Genomic DNA, 11,613 nt, shown 5'->3' on the forward strand with positions numbered 1-11,613 from the left:
AGAGAGGCTGTGGAGTCTCTGCAGACTTTCCAAACCCACCTGGATGTGTTCCTCTGCAACCTGCCCCGGGTGACCCTGCTCTGGCAGAGGGACTGGACTGGGTGATCTTCAGAGGTCCTTCCCAACCCCTATCATGGTGTGACTAACCCAAGGGGATGCAAATCCAAAGGCAGCCACAGATACCACCCTCATTGCTTTCACATTTGCCCACACTAAAGAGTCCAACCCTCCTCTGGAGCTCCCCTGCAAGTGCCTACTTTGCTGCATGCTCCCAGGGAGCTGTGCTTCTAACTACCCTGTGCCAATGCCACCCCAAAGAGCCCCCCAGCCTGGCAAAGCAACTATCCCTGGGAGCTGCAGGGGCATCCACACCTGCACACAGAGAGAGGTGTCCCAGGGCCCTCTTATTCAGAGTCATGGAATGGTTTGGGTGGGAAGGAACCTTCAAGATCTGCCAGTGCCAACCCCTCTGCCATGGGCAGGGACACCTCTCACCATCACAGACTGCTCAAGGCCTCATCCAGCCTGGCCTTCAACACCTCCAGGGAGGTTATGGATCACAGAATCACAGAATGTGATCCACAACCTGCCTGGGCAGCCTGTGCCAGTCTCTCCCCGCCCTCACTGTAAACAGTTTCTTCCTTCACTCTCAGTCTCCCCTCTCCCAGCTCAAAGCCATTGTCCCCCATCCTGGCACTCTCAGCCCTTCTCCACAGTCCCTCCCCAGCTCTCCTGGAGCCCCTTCAGGCACTAAAAGGCTGCTCTGAGGTCTCCCTGGAGCCTTCTCTTCTGGCTGAGCAGCTTCAACTCTCCCAACCTGTCCCCTCAGGGGAGGTTCTCCAGCCCTATGATCATCTACCTGGCGTCCTATGGACCCTCTCCAGCAGCTCCATGTCCTTCTTGTGCTGGGAGCTCCAAAACTGAAGGCAGTGCTGCAGGTGTGGTCTCAGCAGAGCCACAGGCAGGGACACCTCCACTAGCCCATGTAGACTCTCCTGCAGCCCCCTTCAGCCGCTGCAGACCTCTCTTACTGCTTTCCTTCTGAACTTCTCACCTCAGAACTGCTAAGCAACACCTCCTGCCATCCCTGCATGAACTGAACTGGTGACCTCATTGTGGCTTCCTTCACTTAAATCGTCTCAGGAGACCCCCAGTGCAGCTTTCCAGTGGGCGCAGCATCCTCCGAGCGCAGCTGCACAGCCTCCGCTTCCTTCCTGCCTGCCCAGCTCTGCTGCCAGCACGGCTTGGGGCTGACCTCAGCCCCTCCTCACAGGGCTGTGCCCCAGCCCCCTCCCCAGCCTTGCTGCCCTTCTCTGGACACATTCAAGCACCTCAACATCTTTATTAAATTGGAGGCCCAGAACTGGATGCAGGACTCAAGGGGTGATCTAACCAGTGCTGAGCACAGGGCAGAAGGACTGCCCTGGTCCTGCTGGCCACACCACTCCTGATACAGGCCAGGATGCCATTGGCCTGCTTGGCCACCTGGGCACGCTGCTGGCTCATCTTCAGTTGGTGCCAAACAGTACCCCCAGGTCCCTCTCTGCCTGGCTGCTCTCCAGCCACTCTGTCCCCACGGAGGCTCTGAGCCAAACCTGCATCTACTGGAGCTCCAGCAGGTTGGATGGGGCCTTGAGCAACCTGCTCTAGTGGGAAGTGTCCTTGCCCAAGGTAAGGGGCTTGAAACTTGCTGATCTTTAAGGTCTCTTCCAACCTAAAGCACTCTGTGATCCCAGGATGCTCCTCAGGGGAACAATTTCCATCGACCCAAGCCAAGGTGTGGGGCAGAGAAGAGTACCACACAAAGGCTTTGCAGCTTCTCTCTTCACTGTTGAGGTCTGAGGTGCTTGAGCAGCTCCATTTCCCCTTAATTGGTGCAATTGTCTTTAACCCCTGCTCCCCAGCCGTGTTGCCATGGTTACCCCCACACAACCGCAGCCAGACAGGTGTATTTTTAGACTTGCCCAAAGAGTCCTCTCCAGCAGCTTTTCAGCACAGAGCTCCCCTGGCTCTGGGACTGGAGAACTAAGAGCCTGCAATGGAATTCAAAGGGGGGAAATTCAAAAGTCCTTAAAGGAGAGACAGAGAGAGGCCCCCAGGGCAGCAGCAGCAGCCTGGCTCCAGCACCTGCTACCAGGACGCTTCATAGGATGGGACGCTGAGGGAATGGCCTCAGGCTGCACCAAGCTGGACATTAGGGAAAGGTTTTTCCACAGCAAGGGTTGGCAGGCTGCCCAAAAAGGTGGTGGAGTCCCCCTCCCTGGAGGAGCTTAAAAGCCATGGAGATGTGGTGCTTGGGGATGTGGCTTGGCAGTGGACTTGGTACAAGAGAACTGCTGGTTGGCCTCAGTGATCTCAAGGCTCTTTTTCAGATGAAGGATTCCATGATATGGTCCTGCTCTGGCAGCAGGGTTGGACTCCCTCTCATCGGGGCCCTTCCCACCCCTAACATCCTGTGATCCTATGGCACTGCACTGCCCGTGTGCCTCCACTGCCTGCAGGCTGGAGCAGAGAACATAATGGGACAGCTGAGGTGGCCAAGTGCTCTGATGGATGGGCATGGGGGGGTGACTGTGAGAAGGAGCACAGGGAATGACAACCTGAGGACAAGCAAAGAGCCAGTTCAGAGCTCAAGGCCCAGGGTTGGAGCATTGCCCTTCTACTCTGTTCTGCTGAGGCCTCACCTGCAGCACTGTCTCCAGTTCTGGAGCACAAGAGGTGCATGGAGCTGCTGGAGAAGGGCCAAAGGAGGCCATGAAGATGATCAGAGGGATGGAGAACCTCTACTGTGGGGCAGGCTGAGAGAGTTGGGGATGCTCAGCCTGGAGAAGAGAAGGCTCCAGGCAGACCTCAGAGCAGGCTTTTAGTACCTGAAGGGGCTCCAGGAGAGCTGGGGAGGGACTTTGGAGAAGGGCTGAGAGTGCCAGGATGGGGGACAACGGCTTTGAACTGGGAGAGGGGAGACTGAGAGTGGAGATGAGGAAGGGTGAGAGTGGGGAGGGACTGACACAGGTTGCCCAGGGAGGCTGTGGATCACAGAATCACAGAATGTGATCCACAACCTCCCTGGAGATGTTCAAGGCTGTGTTGGATGAGGCCTTGAGCAACCCGGACTGGTGGGAGGTGTCCCTGCCCATGGCAGGAGGCTGGAACTGGCTGACCTTTAAGCTCCCCTGCAACCCAAACCACTCCAGGATTCCCTGAGTGCCTGAGCACTGGAAGCTACTAAAGCTGACCCAAACAAACTGATCCTGCTGCAAGACAAGGACCTGGCCTCATTAGTAACTCACTGAGGATGTTCTGCTCTGACACAGTCTTGCTGTCCATCACATCTTGAGCTGCTCTGGGGCTCAGTCCATCCCTCCAAAGCCACCCTGCACAGGAGGAGAACCAGGCCAGCAGAAACCCAGAGGGCTGCTTCCTGGAAAGCCTCCGGCATCTGATGCTGTGAGCCAGCATGGAGACAGCCCCAGCCCAGACAGAAACAACAGCCTGTGGTGCTGGGTACAGCAGCCTCCCTCTGGGCCTCTCCAAAGCAGGCACCAGGACAAGCACATCCACCCTAGCAAAGGCAGATCCCTGCCAGACCTGCACAGCAGGTTTCCTCCTCCTCAGACACAAACTCACATCTCATCTCTCCTGTTTGAACCAAGAAAACACTTTGGACAGCCAGAGCCACAGACCTCAGGATGCTGGGGGTTGGAAGGGACCTCTCGAGATCACCCAGCCCAACCCCCTGCTCAAGCAGGGCACCCACAGCAGCTTGCCCAGCAGCACAGTGCTCAGCTGCCCTTGGAAGCTCTCCACACAAGGACACTCCACAGCCTCTCTGGGCAGACTGCTCCAGGCCTCCAGCACCCTCACAACAAACAACTTTCTCCTCCTGCTCAGATGCAACCTCCTGGATGCCACTTTGTGCCCCTTGCCTCTTGTGCTGGCCTTGGGCACCACTGACAAGAGTCTGGCCACAGCCTCTTGCCCCCCACAGCTCCTTTAGCTCTTGCTGAGCATTGCTCAGATGCCCTCTGGGGCTGCTCTTCTGCAGGCTCTCAGCCCCAGGGCTCTCAGCCTTTGCTCCTCCCAGAGCTGCTCCAGGCCCCTCAGCAGCTTTGCAGCCTGCCCTGGAATCTCTCCAGCAGTTCTCTGTCTCTCCTGAACTGGGGAGCCCAGAACTTGAACCCAGGATTCCAACTGTGGACTCCCTAGGACAGAGTAGAGGGGCAGGAGAACTTCCTTTGCCCTGCTGCCCACACTCTTCTGAAGGTACTGCAGGAGACCATTGCCCTTCTTGGCCATGAGGGCACTCTGCTGTTAACTTGCCCACCAGCATTCCCAAGTTCTTCTTCCACTTCCTTCTTCTTCCCAGGTCCAATCACAGCTATTAACCCCAGGAAACACCTTGCTTTGCTGTCCAACTGAAGCTCTCCCACACCTTCCCTCTTGGCATCAGCCACTGCACAAAGACATCAGCCCTCAAGTCAAGTCCTGACCTCCCACTTGAGGGACCAGCACCCTGCCAAGGGCTTCCTCACAGAGCCCCCTCCCCAGCTGGCATTTCCCCTCTGCCCTGTGGGACCATTAGTGCATCTAACATGCCAGTCTCACCTCTGCCTCAGCACAGCAGGGACACCACCACGACTCCAGATGGGGGAACACCTCCTCCAATTAGCACCACCAGCTCCACAGCCTGGGCAAGCAGCAGCACACCTGGGAAGGAGACACAACCTGGTAGGTTACAAGGGCAAAAGCAGAAGGAAGATTCCCCCAAAGGGGTGGGACATGGATCCTGGTGCTCAGGAAGGGGGAGGCTGAGGTCCCAATGGGATGCAGCAGGCAGACTAGGAAGCAGGTTGTAGCAGAGAGTCACAGAATCATTAAGGCAGGAAAAGCCTTCCAAGAGCATCCAGTCCAACCAGCAACCCAGCACCACCATGGCCACCGTGTCCCCTGCTGCCACGGCCACACCTTTCTGGAACACCTCCACCACCTCAGGACAACCAAGCTCCAGCTGGTGGCCACTCACCAGTGGTGTTCCCTAGGGCTCAGCACTGAGCCAGTTCTCTTCAGTGTCTTTAGCAATGACCTGGGTGAAGGGATGAAGGAACCCTCAGGCAGCTTGCAGGTGGCAGTGTTGATCTGCTGCAGAGTAGAGAGGCTCTGCAGAGGGCTCTGGCCAGGCTGCAGCCATGGGCTGAGGTTCAACAAGGCCAACTGCTGGGTCCTGCCCTTGGGGCACAACAACCCCAGGAAGTCTCCAAGCTTGGAAATGACTGGAAATTGCCCAGTAGAAAAGCTCCTGGTGGTGCTGGGTGACAGCAGCTGAGGATGAGCCAGGGGGTGCCCAGGGGGGCAAGAAGGGCACCAGCAGCCTGGTCTGGATCAGCAATGGTGTGGGCAGCAGGAACAGGGCAGGGATTTTGCCCCTGGACTGGACACTGGGGAGGCCACACCTTGAATCCTGGCATAAATTTTGTGCCCATCACTCTGAGAAGGACATTGAGAAGCTAGAGCAGGGGCAGAGAAGGGCAACAGAGCTGGGGAAGGGTCTGGAGAAGAGGGCTGGGGAGGAGCAGCTGAGGGAGCTGGGGGTGTGCAGCCTGGAGAAGAGGAGGCTGAGGGAGACCTCATTGCTACAGCTCCCTGAGAGGAGGCTGCAGCCAGGTGGGGGTTAGGCTCTGCTCCCTAGTCTCAGGTGATAGTTGGAGAGGAACTGGCCTAAATTTGTGCCAGAAGGGGGTTAGGTTGGAGAGGAGGAACAATTTCTTTGCTGCAAGAGTGGTCATGGATTGGAACAGACTGCCCAAGGAGGTGGTGGAGTCCCCATCCCTGGAGGTGTTTAAAAGCCTCATGGCTGTGGTGCTGTGGCAGTGGCTCGGCAGCAGCAGTGGGGCTGTGAGCTCTGAGATCATCAAGTTCTCCCAGAGGTCTCCTCCAACCTCAAGGATTCTCTAAGCCCCTCGGGCAGTGGCCATGCCCCCAGCACTGTGGCAGACAGGGAGCAGCCAGGCACTGCTGCTGGCACACCGAAGGGCACCTCAATGCTATCTGCAGTTCTGGCTGCCAGAAGCCAGGGCTGGCAGGGCTCTCAGTTACAGCCTGGCTCAGCTCTCTGCCACAGGTGACATCTTTGGCAGTCACCTTTCCTAGCTCTGCCTAGGATTTCCCCAGTCTGCTGCTGGCTTCAGACACAGGTTCCTCCCTCCTGGCCCTGCTGCAAGCCCCGGGGCTAAGGAAGTGGAGGAGGAAAGGAGAATCACCGCAGCTGAGCTCAGCACAATGCCCATCATCTGCCCTCCTAAAACAATTAAATCATTTAAGCTAACAAGGGCAGTGTTTGCTCTCTGATTCTATACCTCCTTCGGAGGTAGGGGCTGATAATGAAATGCTGACCCATTGGCACCACGATTGCCACCCTGCGGATAACATCTCAGCCCCTACTGGCCACTGATGTCACTCCCCAGAGGAACACACAAAGCCTTGTCTGAGTTTGCACCCAGAAGAACGGTGGCAGCACAATTTGCTTCCCACTCACATCACAGCAGGGGTCACTTCCAGACAGCTACAGCAGCTCCTTGACCTACACAGGGCAGGAGATGCCTCAGCCCAACAGAAGAGGTTCTCTGGAAGAGGAACTAAGGTTACCTCACTGTCCTAGCAGCAGCTCTGGCTCTTCTGCTGCCCAGAGCAGCTACACCAAACCATTTGCCTTGCCTACTCTTCCAGCCCCCTCTCCTTGCACTGCAGAAGAGCATCTGAGCTCCAGTGTGCTCCAAGTGCCCTGGATCTGAGGAGCACTTGAGGGATGGTTGTTAGATCACAAGAGATGTGGATTCTTGCTTAGCAGGAGAGCAGGAAGGCATAAGCTAAGTCATGCAACCACTACGGGAAGTAGCAGTTCTAACTCTGGCTGAGGCCATGCCCATGAGTCAGCAGTGTGCCCTCGTGGCCAAGGTGGCTACTGGCATCCTGGGGTGCATTAAAAGGAGTGTGGCCAGCAGGGTGAGGGAGGTTCTCCTCCCTTTCTACTCTGCCCTGGTGAGACCTCACCTTGAGATCTAGGTCCAGTTCTGGTCTCCTCAGCTCAAAAAGGACAAAGAACTACTGGGGAGAGTCCAGCACAGGGCCACTGAGATGCTGAGAGCACTGCAACAGCTCTCACCTGAGGAGAGGCTGAGGGAGCTGGGGCTGGGCAGCATGGGGAAGAGGAGGCTGAGAGGGACTGATCAGTGCTTACAAATATCTATGGGATGAGTGTCAGGAGGATGGGGCCAGACTCTTCTCAGTGCTCCCCAGTGACAGGGCAAGAGGCAATGAAGACAAACTTGACCATAGGGAGTTCCATCTAAACGTGAGGAGCAACTTCTGTACTGTGAGGGTGGCAGAGTCCTGGAGCAGGCTGCCCTGAGAGGCTGTGGAGTCTCCTTCTCTGGAGACTTTCAAGAACCATCTGGATGTGTTCCTGTGTGACCTGCCCTGGCAGGGGGGTTTGACTGGATGACTTTCAGAGGTCCCTCCCAACACCTACCATGCTGTGATTCTGTGACACAACCAACTCTAAATAAATCTACCAACTAAAACCACCTCTGGTGGGGTGAAAGCTGCAAAGGTCAACTTCCAGGTGCCCAGGGCAGGCTGGGATGGGAAGTTTCCCACCTAGCAGCCCTACCTTCTAGGGAAGGAACACTCTGCTCAGCAAGTTCTAAACTCCCCAAAACACAGTACAGCTTCCAGGGACTACCCAGGAGCTCTCAGCACCACTAATTGCAGTGGATAATTAATTATTCAGGCAAGAAAAGCAAAGCAGCAGCCCAGAGGATGCTACCCTGAGGGGAAGCCCAAGGTGGAGATGCACGAAGCACCATCCCCTGGTTTTAATTATCTCTAGGGTTACTGTTTGACAGGCACAATATTTACAGTGCAGGAGGAAGATAAACAGCTGCCTCCCTCTTTTACTGCTGCAATTGGCAGTGAGGAGCAAGCAAAAGGTACCAGCTGAGGAAGGGAAGCATGGTGCTCCTCAGCACTATCTTCAGAGAATCACAGAACAGCAGGGGCTGGAAGGGACTTCTGCAGATCATCCAGCCCAAACCCCTGCCAAAGCAGGGCACCCACAGCAGCTTGCCCAGCAGCACAGTGCCCAGCTGCCCTTGGAAGCTCTCCACACAAGGACACTCCACAGCCTCTCTGGGCAGACTGCTCCAGGCCTCCAGCACCCTCACAACAAACAACTTTCTCCTCCTGCTCGGATGGAACCTCCTGGCTGCCACTTTGTGCCCAGTGCCCCTTGGCCTGGACCTGGGTACCACTGACAAGAGTCTGGCTCCAGCCTCTTGCTCCCCACAGTTCCCTTATCTCTTGCTGAGCATTGCTCAGATGCCCTCTGGGGCTGCTCTTCTGCAGGCTCTCAGCCCCAGGGCTCTCAGCCTTTGCTCCTCCCAGAGCTGCTCCAGGCCCCTCAGCAGCTTTGCAGCCTGCCCTGGACTCTCTCCAGCAGTTCTCTGTCTCTCCTGAACTGGGGAGCTCAGAACTGGACCCAGGACTGCAGATGTAGCCCCAGCAGGGTAGAGCAGAAGGTCAGGAGAACCTCCCTTGCCTGGCTGGCGACACTCTGCACCCCAGGAGGCAACCAGCCCTCTTGGCCACAAGGGGCACATTACTGTGCCATGGATAACTTCGTGTCCAGCAGGACTCTAAGGTGCTTCTGCATGGAGCTGCTTTCCAGCAGGTTTGCTTCTCCCTTTGAAGTGGAACACACAGGCAAGCTCAGTGTGAAACAGACACAAACTAGCCCTTCACCTGCACATTCTTCATGCATCCAGGCCAGCCAAGGACCAGTCCCAGGCTGCTCATCCCCAAGTTTAAGCATGCTGTTGTCTCCCAGCCTAAAGGACTCAGTGTCCAGGACTCACCTCCTTGGTCTTTCTGCTTTAAAGAGACACTTAATTTCCTCCTCCTCATTAACAGGCTTCCCAAGGAGCACACCCAGACATACTAAATTCCTGGAAGAGCCTCTGCTCCTCTGCTGCAGCTTTGGCTGCCTGAATTTCAGTGCCACCTATAGAACAACTTTTCCTGTCCCCTCATTCTCAGAAAGGCCTGAGGAAACCAAACTTTCACCATCAGAAGAGGAAAGCAATCTTGGGAGAAGCAAGGCAGACCTCAGAGCTGCTACAAATCATAAGGAGCAGCTGACTTTGAGGATGGCAGAGCCCTGGAGCAGGATGCCCAGAAAGGTTGTGGAGCCTCATGCTCTGGAGAGCTTCCAAATCCATCTGGACATATTCCTGTGTGATTTCTCTAGGTGATCCTACTGCAGCTGGGGGATGGACTAGAGGATCATGCATTCATAAAATGGTTTGGGTTGTAAGGGAACTTAAAGATCATCCAATTCCAACCCCCTGCCATAGGCAGGGACACCTCCCACCAGCACAGGTTGCTCAAGGCTTCATCCAACCTGGCCTTCAACACCTCCAGGCAGGGGGCATACACAGCCTCCCTGAGCAACCTCTGTCATTCTCTCCTCACGCTCACTGCAAACAATTTCTTCTTCATCTCCACTCTCAGTCTCCCCTCTCCCAGCTCAAAGCCACTGTCCCTCAGCCTGGCACTCTCAGCCCTTCTCCAAAGTCCCTCCCCAGCTCTCTTGCAGACCTTTCAGTTACTGGAAGGCTGCTCTGAGGTCTCCCTGGAGCCTTCTCTGTTCCAGGCTCAACAGCCCCAACTCTCCCAGCCTGTCCCCACAACAGAGGTTCTCCAGACTATGATCATCTTTGTTGCCTGCTCTGGACCCTCTCCAGCAGCTCCAGGTACTTCTTGTGCTGGGAGCCCCAGAGCTGGAGGCAGTGCTGCAGGTGAGGGCAGAGCAGAGCAGAGGGGCAGAATCTCCTCCCTGTGCTTCTGCTCTCCCTGCTCTGGCTGCAGCCAGCACACAGCTGGCTCTGGGCTGCTCAGTGCACGCTGCTGGCTCACGGTGAAGTTCTTGATCATGATCACGAGAGGTACCCTCCATCCCCCACCATGATGGGATTCACACTGGTACGACTGGTGGCTGCAGGAGCCAGGGCACCAGCAGCAAGCTGGGATGCGAACTCCTCACTGAAACTAAAAAAGCAGAGGAAAAGAACAGCCCTAGTGAGCGAAGTGGGACCTGGGGAGGGCAAGAGGCACCGTGAGCCACCCCTAATTGCACCGGGTCGGTTCCTACCACCCAAACATCGAGCAGCAGGAGCGGCAGCATTGCAGGAGCATGAAGTAATCCCGCCCCGCAGCCAGTACCGCCGAGCCGTCAGCTGCTCCCGGTGGAAGGGGAACGAGGGAAGGGAAAAACAAATCCCGGGCGCGCTGCAGAGCCAGGAGATGTTTTGCAACTGCCGGGTCCTGCGGCGCGGCCCCGAGCGACCCACGGCCCCGGCCGAGGTGAGGGAGCCCTGCGGATAGGGCAGAGCGGGAAAGGAAGGGGCAAAGGAAGGGAAATAGGGGGGGGAAGGAGGCAAGAAGAAGGGAGGGAGGAAGGGGGAGGGGGTGTGGAGAGGGGAGCGCTCCCGCCGCAGCCCGCTCACTTACTCCGCCGTCCCTCGGGCCCCTCCTGCCGCACGCCGGGGATGAAGCCGAGGAACCCGGCACGGCCCTGCTACCGCCGCCGGCGGTGGGCAGCAAGCTCCGGTCGTGGCCCGGGGCAGGCGGCGGAGGAAGCGGGCAGAGGGGCGGCCCCGGGAGCCACCCCCGTCCTCCGGCCAGCCCAGCCCGCCCCGCCCCGGGATGCTCGACCGCCGGGAGGGCCTGGGGGGGGGGGACGGGACGGGACGGAACGGAACGGGGTCTCTCAGACCCGCTCTGCCGGCCCGGGAAGAGCTACGGCCCGCCCGCAGAGGGTGTCCGGGGTGAGCACCCGGGGAAGCCCCCGGAGGGCTCCTGCCCCGCGAGCAGCGAGCGCGGCGGCGCTTACCGAGGCTCGGCCGTGCCGCGAACTCTGCTGCAGTGCCGCAGCTCCGCTGCCATTCACGCTCCCGGTTTACCGAACCCGGCTCGGACCTGCCCGCATCGCGCTGCAGCCGCGACCGGAGCGGCGGAACCGGAGCGGCGGAACCGGAGCGGCGGAACCCGAGCCGCGACCGCGCTCCCCGCACCCCCTGCCCGTCCCGCCGGGCCCGGCCTGCTGCGGGCAGGGCACCGGGACGGGGGGAGCACAGGGATGGTACTCCACGCACCCACGGAATCAGGGGACGGGATGGGTTGGGGGGGACCTTACAGCCCCTGGTGTGGGTCTCAGCCCCTGAGTGACTGCACTGACAGGCTCCGTGTGAGCACCTTACAGCCCCTGGTGTGGGTCTCACCCTCTGAGTGACTGCACTGACAGGCTCCGTGTGAGCACCTTACAGCCCCTGGTGCAGCCTCTGGGTATCTGCACTGACAAGCTCCGTGTGAGGAGCCATCTGCTACAGCTGGGGGGCTGGGAGCAGCACAGCGATGCACCCTTCAAACAGGGGCCCTGCTGGCGAGCACAGCACAAGAGGCAGGATGCTGTAGGATGCTGAGATGTGGCTGGACTCGATGCATCTCCAGAGGCCCTTCCCAACCCCTGCCATTTGGTGATTCTGTGATTCTGTGACTGTG

At 58.0% G+C, this 11,613-nt stretch overlaps 1 protein-coding gene across 2 annotated transcripts in view; it reads right to left on the bottom strand.

Annotated features, from left to right (window-relative positions):
• The window catches only part of LOC135180580 (ankyrin repeat and fibronectin type-III domain-containing protein 1-like), a 250,354-nt gene extending 239,606 nt beyond the window's left edge, over positions 1 to 10,748 (bottom strand). For both annotated transcript variants that reach the window (XM_064153127.1, XM_064153126.1), the window contains exons 1-2: positions 10,564 to 10,748; positions 4,606 to 4,707 (exon numbers count right to left, since the gene is read on the bottom strand). The gene's annotated coding sequence lies outside the window, so the exon portion shown is untranslated. The remainder of the gene's footprint in view (positions 1 to 4,605; positions 4,708 to 10,563) is intronic.
• Positions 10,749 to 11,613: the final 865 nt, after the last annotated feature.

The sequence above is a fragment of the Pogoniulus pusillus genome, chromosome 13 (assembly GCF_015220805.1).
Source record: "Pogoniulus pusillus isolate bPogPus1 chromosome 13, bPogPus1.pri, whole genome shotgun sequence".
Lineage (NCBI taxonomy): Eukaryota > Metazoa > Chordata > Aves > Piciformes > Lybiidae > Pogoniulus > Pogoniulus pusillus.